Source organism: Paramisgurnus dabryanus, chromosome 22 (assembly GCF_030506205.2).
Source record: "Paramisgurnus dabryanus chromosome 22, PD_genome_1.1, whole genome shotgun sequence".
NCBI lineage: Eukaryota > Metazoa > Chordata > Actinopteri > Cypriniformes > Cobitidae > Paramisgurnus > Paramisgurnus dabryanus.
Genome location: NC_133358.1, coordinates 12,829,796 through 12,840,200, shown reverse-complemented (window position 1 = coordinate 12,840,200; position 10,405 = coordinate 12,829,796). Strand labels below are relative to the sequence as shown.

Genomic DNA, 10,405 nt, shown 5'->3' with positions numbered 1-10,405 from the left:
GCCAGTGTTTATTTAGTGTTTAGTCCAGTCCAGTCTAGTCTTGTTCTTTGTTTAGTGTTTCAAGTCTTGGTATATTTTTCTGTTTATGTTGTTTTGCCCCCTCGTGGGTTTTGTTTTTCTTGTTTTGTGTAAATAAAGTGTCAGAGTTTATTCATCTGTCTGCGATTGGGTTCATCAATACCAAGTCCTCACACCTACACTGTCAGAAATAGGGGTACAGTAGGGGTCCATTTCTGTCCCCCAAGGTACAATCTACATAAAAGTACCCCAAAGGGCCCATTATTGGACCTCAAAGTACATGTATGTACCTTTTTGAGTGTCAAAAAGGTACATATTTGTTCCCAAGCATTAAAAGGTACATTTTTGTACCATTTCTTTTAAAGGATAAGGTACAATGCTAAAAGATACAGCCTCTTGCCATTTTTTTATTTGTTGTTCTAGACAACTGCTGTAAATCTGGTCAATAAAGTAAGTAACCATTGTGTCAATTTTGTTTCCTTCAGTTGGGCACATGGGTCTTGAAGTAGTGTTAGTTTTCTTCTGTTCATTGACAATGTGTTTAATTTAAAATTTTATTTGAAATTTTAATGAAAAAAAGTTAATTTCAATTCATAAAAACTGTGCTGTGAACTCAAAAACTGCAATTGATTAACCATTACTTACAAACTAAATAAATACTGAATAACTAAATCCCTCACACACAATGAAAAAAAAACGCGCTTTTATTTTGACACGCGCCCATCCCCCCACATCTCACGGTCTGACTGGAGTCGAGTTTCACAGAGCAACGCAACAGGAGGATGACACAACAGTTATAAGAGCATTAACAGGTAAACACTGGAAAATCCTTCCTTCATCACCTTTAAAGCATTTTTAAACTTTAAAAATGTGTTGTTTGTCGTGACTCTTCATTTTAATACTGATTCGGTTACGGTAATTTGTGTAAAGTTGTATACGACGTGACAACGCGACATTGACACAGCACTATTGCCTCATTTTAATAGACTCATTTTAATGAGCTGGTTAATGTTCATTAAGTACACCACAGTTCTGTAAGTGGAGAAATAATTCATATTTGTGTTTTTCTCTCAGTAAGGACTAACATTAACTGACTGTCTGTCCTCAACCAAAGTCATTCAAGACCTGTAAAAGGTAACATTACCACATTTATTAATGTATTTTTATGTTGTTTGAGTACACCATAGTTCTGTAAGTGAAAAATAATCCATATTTATGTGTGTTTTCTCACAGTTTAGCACAAACGTTTCCCGCGCAAGTTTGAATCTCTCTCAGTCAGGGGAGATTGACTGACTGACTGACTGTCTACACGCCACCAAACAGTAATTTATACAGAAACCTTTTAAAGGTAACTTTACCACATTTATTCATTAATTTATTATGTTAAGTGAGTACACCACAGTTCTGTAAGTGAAAAATAATTTATATTTGTGTGTTTTCTCTCTCAGTAAGGACTAAGGTTAACTGACTGTCTGTCTGTCTGTCTGTCGGTTCTCAACCAAAGTCATTAAAGACCTGTTAAAGGTAACATTACCACATTTATTAATGTATTTATTATGTTAAGTGAGTACACCACAGTTCTGTAAGTGAAAAATAATTTATATTTGTGTGTTTCTCTCTCAGTAAGGACTAACGTTAACTGACTGTCTGTCTGCTCTCAACCAAACAGTCATTCAAGACCTTTCAAAGGTAACGTTACCACATTTATTAATTTATTTAATATGTTGTGTGAGTACACCACAGTTCTGTAAGTGGAAAATAAATTTATATTTGTGTGTTTTCTCACAGTTTAGCACAAAAGTTTCCAGCACAAGTTTGGATCTTTACCATTGAGGGTGGCTGACTGTTCTCGACCAACCATCATTCACACGCAAAAACTTTAAAGGTACCACATTTATTTATGTTGTGAGTATACCATAGTTCTGTCATTGGAAAATGTATTCATATTTTTGTGTTTTCTCACAGATAAGTATGAACGTGCCCAGAGCAGTTTTCGATCTTTACCATTAAGGAGGCTGACTGACTATCCTCTACCACCCGTCATTAACACAACAAAAACTAAAGAAATGTTACTCCATATGGACCTATTCATTTACTCATTATGCTGTGAGTACACCACAGTTTTATCAGTGAAAAAATTTATATTTGTGTGTTTTCTCACTGCTTGGCAAGGACAGATGTGGCCCTGTTAAAAATGTTTAAATGTTGTTTGGTTAAGGAACCGCACACTGATTTTGTTTTAAAATATTCCTGTTTGGACAGTCTGTTAAAGTCAAAGGAATACTTGATATATTTCTAAGTAAAGTGTAAATGAAAAAATTAGTTTTTAATGTTGTGACTGAACACAATGTTGTGAATGATTTGGACTGAACAGCACACTTCTGTTTTATATCTGAACCTTTTGTAAAATAAATGATTGTTCATTAAACTCACTGTGTATTTTATCTTTTCTGTTATCATTTTTTTATACTAATGTTTAAAATGTACCTTTACTCTAAACAATTGGCTAAACCAACACAAATACACTGAGTCATATGCACTTATAATTTAAAGTTTACAATATTTAGATTGAGATATATGTATAAGTTTTAAAACCATGAGTGTACCCTGTCAAAGCCATTTTTGTACCCTTTTTGAAGGGTCCATATTTGTACTGTTAAATAAAGGTACAAAATTGTCACTAGAGGTACAAAACTGGTCCCTTAAGGTACAAATCACAAGGGTACAATTTTGTACCCTCTGCCAAGGGTACAAAAACTGTACCCTTGAGGGTACAGCCCCAGTGACAAGCCATTGTACCCCTAAAGGTACAATTATGTACTTTCTTTTCTGAGAGTGTATAGTATACTGTATATAAATTTCCAGGGGGCAAGTTACCAGTAATGATTATTAGTTTGATACCCACAGTGGTTTTACCTGAGGTAAATTTGGGCAAATATGCTTTAAAAGGTTACTGATTTAATGACCTGTAGCCAATTTCTTAAAAAATCCAGATAATTTATTCACCACCATGTTCTCCAAAATGTTGATGTCTTTCTTTGTTCAGTCGAGAAGAAATTATGTTTTTTGAGGAAAACATTCCAGGATTTTTCTAATTTTTATGGACTTTAATGGACCCCAACACTTAACAGTTTTAATGCAGTTTAAAATTGCAGTTTTAAAGGAAAGTACTCTAAATGATCTTAAACGAGGCATAAGGGTCTTATCCAGTGAAACGATTGTCATTTTTGGCAAGAAAAATAAAAAATATGCACTTTTAAACCACAACTTCTCGTCTATCTCTGATTCTGTGATGCGCCAGCGCGACCTCATGTAATACGTCATTATGTCAAGAGGTCATACATGACGTATGCAAAACTACGCCCCAGTGTTTACAAGTGTGGAGAAAGAGGACCGTTCCGACGTTGTTGTATGTGGAATGATACTAATTAATGTCTTTGTGTCAGTTTATTGTTTAAAATGGTCCGCAAATGTGCGTTTCATATATGCGACATATGACCTTTCCACGGCATTACGCAATTACGTGAGGTCGCGCTGGCTCGTCACACAGCTGGAGGAAGAAGAGAAGTTGTGGTTTAAAAGTGCATTTTTTTTATTTTTCTTGTCAAAAATGACAATCGTTTCGCTAGATAAGACCCTTATGCCTCGTTAGGGATCGTTTAGAGTCCTTTGAAACTGCAATTTTAAACTGCATTAAAACTGTTGGTGTCCATTAAAGTCCATTAAAATGAGAAAAATCCTGGAATGTTTTCCTTTAAAAAAATATTTTCTTCTCGACTGAACAAAGAAAGACATCAGCATTTTGGATGACATGGTGGTGAGTAAATTGACTAATCCTTTAACTCACCTGCATTTACCTCACTGCTCCGCATTGCTGGCTATAGAAGTTAAAGCAGTCATTGATGTGATGATTAGATCATTTAACATTGTGATAAAACCACAGCTTAAAGAGACTTTTAGCCATGACTATATTCACAATGTATCACATCCCCATTGTATTGTTTATTAAATCAATAATGAGGCAAATATCCGTAATTAAATTCTGCACAACAAACAAACATTGCATTCTAATAGTTGTATTAGTTTTTAGGTCAAAAGGCTTAAAGTATTTTGTAGAACAGCACACTGAGGATTAAAAACAGGCAGAAGAGATAACCATCGGCTCCATTGATCCGGGTCCTGGCACCGTTGTGCTTCGATGAGATTTACAACGGTCATTACATAGAAGATTATACCAGGGCACCCAGTGGCCATCTATCAGCGGTAACAAAAACTATATACCATATATATACTCAAGAATATTATGTATGTTGGCCCATGGACTTTAATCATTGAACAATTTATTTTGTGCTCTATTTTAAATAAATGGGTGGAGAGAGAGAGAGAGAGAGAGAGAGAGAGAGAGAGAGAGAGAGAGAGAGAGAGAATAAAAGCAGTAAGAGAGATTACATTTCGTGGTAGAGCAATCTGTCCATTCATCAATCCATTCATCCGTTTTATCGTTGGGCTACTTTGAAACTGTAGCTTGTCAAACTACAAGTTATTTATAACGTAAGGTAGTTTGTAAAAGAACAATCTTTAAACCAGGGTTGTCAACTGCCGGTCCGCAAGCCATTCGGGGCCTGCTATCCGTGGCCCATAACATAACATAATTACATAAATAACATAATTCCATATCTGGAAATAATTTTATTTACTTAATTTTAGATTTGTTTGATAATGAATTTATATTTTTAAGGTGAATATTCACATGTGACATCTAAAAATGCGTGTTAAACGCGGATCAAGGCGGAGGTTGATGCGCTCCCCTGGCGTCTTCTGTTGCTAAGCAACCGTGAGCCAAACTATCTGTGACAGCAAGGAAAACGAAATGCATGATCCGATTTTATTCTCTCATTTGCACCTTAAGGGGCGATTCAGATTTTACGTCTTTTGCACGCTCAAGTTTGTTATTTTGTGCGGTCGTGAAGCGTTCATTTTTTCCAGGCGCGTCCGCACAGCATTGAGTTAAAAACATTTTAACTTTCTAGAATGGTGCAAGCTCCCGCAGGTCATGTGACAAGAACCAATTAACGGTCGCATTTTCCGCGCGGATTTATACGCGAAATGTGAACCGCCCCTAAGTCAATAATATCATCGTCACCAGCCAAACTTTAAAATCTGTTCGGGACTTTGGAGTTTTTGGGATCAGTGCTGCCAAACATTTTTAATGGAAAGTAGCTAAAGCCGGCTTGGAAAGTTGCCAAATGTCACTATATTACGTCATTGTATAAATAGGATGTCAGTGACGCAAAGCATTTTAAACAACCCGTATTGCAATATTTCAGAGTTTGCATTGCTTATTCGTAAGACATTTGTGTATGTCCATGCATTATTTTAGTATGCTGAATTTTGTACACGTTGGTGGAGGGGTATGTATACATGTGGCTTTATGGTTCCTAGTTTTTGTGGCCTTTAGCCCCCTTGTTGGAGCACCTGACTCCCATGCCGATCGCTGGTTCGAGTAGAACCGGATTCACATTCATATCCATGCAGTTCTGCAGGGATTGTGATGGACTCTCTCAGCATGACAATAATAAAAGACTCTCCTGGCATGAAATGTAGACAGACACAAAGAGGAAGAGAGAGAAATGTAATTGTTGTTCAGCTGACACAATTGGGGCCACCATAGTCAAGAGACACATTTAGACAGCAGGCATATTATTCATGATCATTTCCTTGGGGTGATTACTTATCATCGCCCTACTGTCTCCAGACACCTTTTGAAGGATATTGTGTCATTACATGGGCTTAATATATGGGCCGAATGCTTTGAAAGAGTGTGTGAATTACATTTCAAGCAGAAAACGCTCACAATGATAGCTATAGTGACCCAAAGAATGGGATGCTGGAAAATTCATGAGGACAGGACCACAGGTGGGATAAAAAGAGGAAAGATGGAGCGACACAGGTGGACAGTGAGTGGGGATGTTTTTTCTGTTGTACTTTTTGCCCCACATGCTGTGAACTGTCGCTTTGAGTCAGCCTGAATAATGTTTGAATGTCAAGGGATTTTGAAAAAAAAAAAAACGTGTTTTGACAAAGCATAAAAGCAATAGCAAAGTCTTGATGCCAACTGACAGCTTGTCTGGTTATTGTGATTTATAAGGAGGCAATACCTTTGGCTGCCTCATCCAATCACATTTAATCACATTCAATAAAATCACTTTCATTTTGCAAAGACAAACTGTTCTGTAGAGCACGTTTTGTCACGACGTTATCTCAGATGATGACGTGTTTGTCTTGTGGTGGCTAGCATAGCTTCACTATGCTTTTCAAAAAGGACGGGTGACCTTTGGACTGAGCCGTTGGTTGCAATTTATACTCTTACCACTAGATGGATTTTATCTTACCACTGTTAGATAAAATACGGACAAATCCAACCAATGGGTTTAATTGAATCTGCTTGGTTGTTACACCACATCTCACTCCATTTTTATTATAAAGATTTCTCTTCCTCAGATGGGATTTAAAAAAAAAAGGAATTTAGGGGCAGTTTCCCGAACAGGGCCTATACTAGTCCCAGACTAAAATGTGACCCGTCACGGAAACCAGGGACTCAAGTCGGCAGCACAAGTTTCGAGAAAATGAGAAACAAAGTTTTTTTTTTCGAAATTTGTGATTTTCGTTTTATTGCAGAATCTGTTAGTTGAGATCACGAAGAAGCCTCTCCATGTTTGAGATAGCAGTTTTTGTATATTTAAAAGCGTACATTTTGCGGTTAAAATAGGCTTGTTTTTCCGGAGATTCTAGCGTGCAGCGGGGGGCGTCATTGTCTGTGTGTATATTTACATACTGTATAAGCTTGTGTTTTCGCCTCCGCCCCCAAAGGGAACAGCGTGACTACTAAATAAGGATAGTTCGCCCAAAAATGAAAATAATGTAAGTAATGACTCACCCTTATGTCGTTCTAAACTCAGAAGACCTCCGTTCGTCTTCGGAACACAGTTTAAGATGTTTTATCGTTAGATTTAGTCCGAGAGCTTTCCCCTTCATTGAAAATCTATGTATGGTTTCCATGTCCAGAAAGTTAATAAAAACATCATCAAAGTAGTCCATGTGACATCAGTGGGTCAGTACGATTGTGTTGATGCATCGAAAATACAGTTTGGTCCAAAAATAGCAAGAATTACGACTTTATTCAGCATTGTCTTCTCTTCCGGCTCGAGCGTGAAGTCACGTGACTGTTGTGACGCGCTGCCCTGTTCCTCAGATATGTTTGCTAAGTTTTTTTTTTTTTTTTTCAAACTTATAGCCTGCGTCTCCCCAGACTGTAAAGCTCAGGCGCACAAAACAAAAGAAAAATAAAAGAAGCTGGGGCGGAACAAATAACAGTCAGCCGCATCGTACGTCAGCCGCGTCACTAACTTTATGCGGCGCCGCAGTCGGAAGACGTCAAAGTACCGCGAGAGCTCTTCAAGAAATCTTACGGAGTAGTTTAATTTCGACTCGCTCTCGCGGTACTTTGACGTCATCTGTATGTCAGTTCTTGCAGCGCAGCATGAGTCCAAACGCACAGAAGTTACACAGATATCGTTGTATTCTTCATATAATTGGCTACATGTTTTGTCTATCAATATTTTCCATGAAGTGATTGGCTGATGGAGGAACGAGCGAGCCATTGGTAACATCTCTAAAGGATGTCACGTTTTCGACGGCGCTGTTTGGATGATCTATTATACTACTTCCCTATTTTAAATACAAACTTTGAAGGCGGGTTCATGTGTTTAACGGAGTGTAAGCTCATATACCCTTACATGTTACGATTTAAATAGTCTTCAGATTATATATTATATTGTATTACCAGACATTCATGCGAAATCTGATGTAAACAATCTATATTTCACGGATTATACGCATTTGTGGACAAATATGGTCATTGGATAATCTGAAACAGACTGGATTCGACTTGTGATCCCCACAAAGGTAAAAGAGTAATGTTTATTTTTGCGGGTTGTCATTTGGTCATAAAATACTACATATGATGCTAGAACATCTCAAAAAGGGTTTTACAGGGGGCATGGCTTAGCTAAATGAGATGTAAATGAGCCCTATTGTCTCCCCCAGCTGAAAAGAAGAGTCCCTTTCATCTCGATTTTCTCGGTTTGAGTATTTCTGAGTTCCTATATTCAAATGGCCACAACTTCTCCAAATCTTATCAGCTGCAAATAAGTATTTGAACACCTGAGAAAATCAATGTTAATATTTGATACAGTAGCCTTGTTTGATGTCAAACGTTCCTGTGGTTTTTCACCAGGTTTGCACACACTGCAGGAGGGATTTTTGACCACTCCTCCACACAGATCTTCTCTAGATCAGTCAGGTTTCTGGCCTGTTGCTGAGAAACACAGAGTTTGAGCTCCCTCCAAAGATTCTAAATTGGGTTTAGGTCTGGAGACTGGCTAGGCCACGCCAGAACCTTGATATGCTTCTTACAGAGCCACTCCTTAGTTATCCTGGCTGTGTGCTTTGGGTCATTGTCATGTTGGAAGCCTCAGCCTCGACCCATCTTCAATTCTCTAACTGAGGGAAGGAGTTTGTTCCCCAAAATCTCGCAATACATGGCCCCAGTCATCCTCTCCTTAATATAGTGCAGTCGCCCTGTCCCATGATGCTACCACCCCCAGGCTTCACAGTAGGGATGGTGTTCTTGGGATGGTACTCATCATTCTTCTTCCTCCAAACACGTTTAGTGAAATTATGACCAAAATGTTCTATTTTGGTTTCATCTGACCACATGACGTTCTCCCATGACTCCTCTGGATCATCCAAATGGTCATTGGCAAACTTAAGACGGGCCTGGACATGTGCTGGTTTAAGCAGGGGAACCTTCTTAACTCTTTTCATGTTATTGACCAGCTCCTCTCGTGTAGTTCTGGGCTGATTTCTCACCTTTCTTAGGATCACTGAGACCCCACGAGGTGAGATCTTGCATGGAGCCCCAGTCCGAGGGAGATTGACAGTCATGTTTAGATTCTTCCATTTCCTAATGATTGCTCCAACAGTTGACCTTTTTTCACCAAGCTGCTTGGCAATTTCCCCGTAGCCCTTTCCAGCCTTGTGAAGGTGTAAAATTTTGTCTCTAGTGTCTCTGACAGCTCTTTGGTCTTGGCCATGTTAGTAGTTGAATTCTTACTGATTGTATGGGGTGGACAGGTGTCTTTATGAAGCTAATGACCTCAAACAGGTGCATCTAATTTAGGATAATAAATGGAGTGGAGGTGGACATTTTAAAGGCAGACTAACAGGTCTTTGAGGGTCAGAATTCTAGCTGATAGTCAGGTGTTCAAATACTTATTTGCAGATGTATCTTACAAATAAATAGTTAAAAAATCATACATTGTGATTTCTGGATTTTTTTTTATTATGTCTCTCACAGTGGACATGCACATACGATGACAATTTCAGACCCCTCCATGATTTCTAAGTGGGAAATCACTGTGTCTTAATATATATCAGTGCCATTGTTTTGTCTCAAGATGCACACTAGAATTGTTTTTTGTACTGTTTGTCTTTAAAAAAAAGAAATAAATGTGGTAATATAACTAAGGCCTAGTCCTGACATTAGAGTGTCTATACCATTCCCATGATTACAGCTCACGATCTGTCTATATACAGCCATTGAAATGAAACGGAATTTACTCCATGAACAACCATACAAAAAAATGGCACATTAGTCAGCATTGTAATGAGGGAAAAACATTACATTACATATCCCCATAGAACAGTATAATGTGCTTGAGTGATTTTTGCCATCTGTTGACAACATTTAGTCGGCAGGTAATTTATCACAGCAAACAGCAGGTTTGCTAAATTAACACATTTATTTATGATCCTGTGTGAATTTGAGCTATGTAAATACCATTGGTCATATCCAAACAGTGAGCTTGCCAAATAGCACAAGTGTTGCGGAGAGGGCTACAAATGTAAGAGGTGTCTGGGACAAAACAACCCTGGATGAGTCTCTAAAGCCTGTATATGAGAATACTGATGAGGTTTGCAGTTGTTTTAGGAGGAACAATATCTCAGTTGGTGGTCCTTTAAGTTAGTTCTGACTAAAATACACATCTGTGAATTACTATTGATTACCACAAATCAGATTCAGTTGGTAAGTTTATTAAAGCAATTTGTTTACAGTTCTAGCCTAGCAACGCACCACTGACTCAACCAATGGCATCACTCTGGTGGCGGGAATTTGTCTTTAGCCACAACATTGGTTCAGCCAATTGCACAGCCAAATTATGGGGCGGGCTATGTCTTTATTACACCTGTGAATGACCAACTGAGTTGTGTTGGAAATCTATTTGAAAACAGTAATTTTTTGAGAATTTAATACACACTTATGTAC

General features: G+C 38.0%; 1 long non-coding RNA gene across 3 annotated transcripts; it reads left to right on the top strand.

Annotated features, from left to right (window-relative positions):
• The first annotated feature begins 339 nt into the window (after nt 1-339).
• Nucleotides 340-2,444, top strand: LOC135744612 (uncharacterized). Of its 3 annotated transcripts, none has more exons than XR_012335682.1 (7): nt 340-830; nt 1,093-1,152; nt 1,252-1,366; nt 1,467-1,542; nt 1,642-1,707; nt 1,807-1,903; nt 1,984-2,444. It is a non-coding gene; the product is annotated as an uncharacterized lncRNA (long non-coding RNA). The 3 variants fall into 3 exon arrangements; XR_012335684.1 differs by having other exon boundaries at nt 341-830; nt 1,688-1,707; XR_012335683.1 differs by lacking the exon at nt 1,642-1,707 and having other exon boundaries at nt 350-830; nt 1,984-2,443.
• Nucleotides 2,445-10,405: the final 7,961 nt, after the last annotated feature.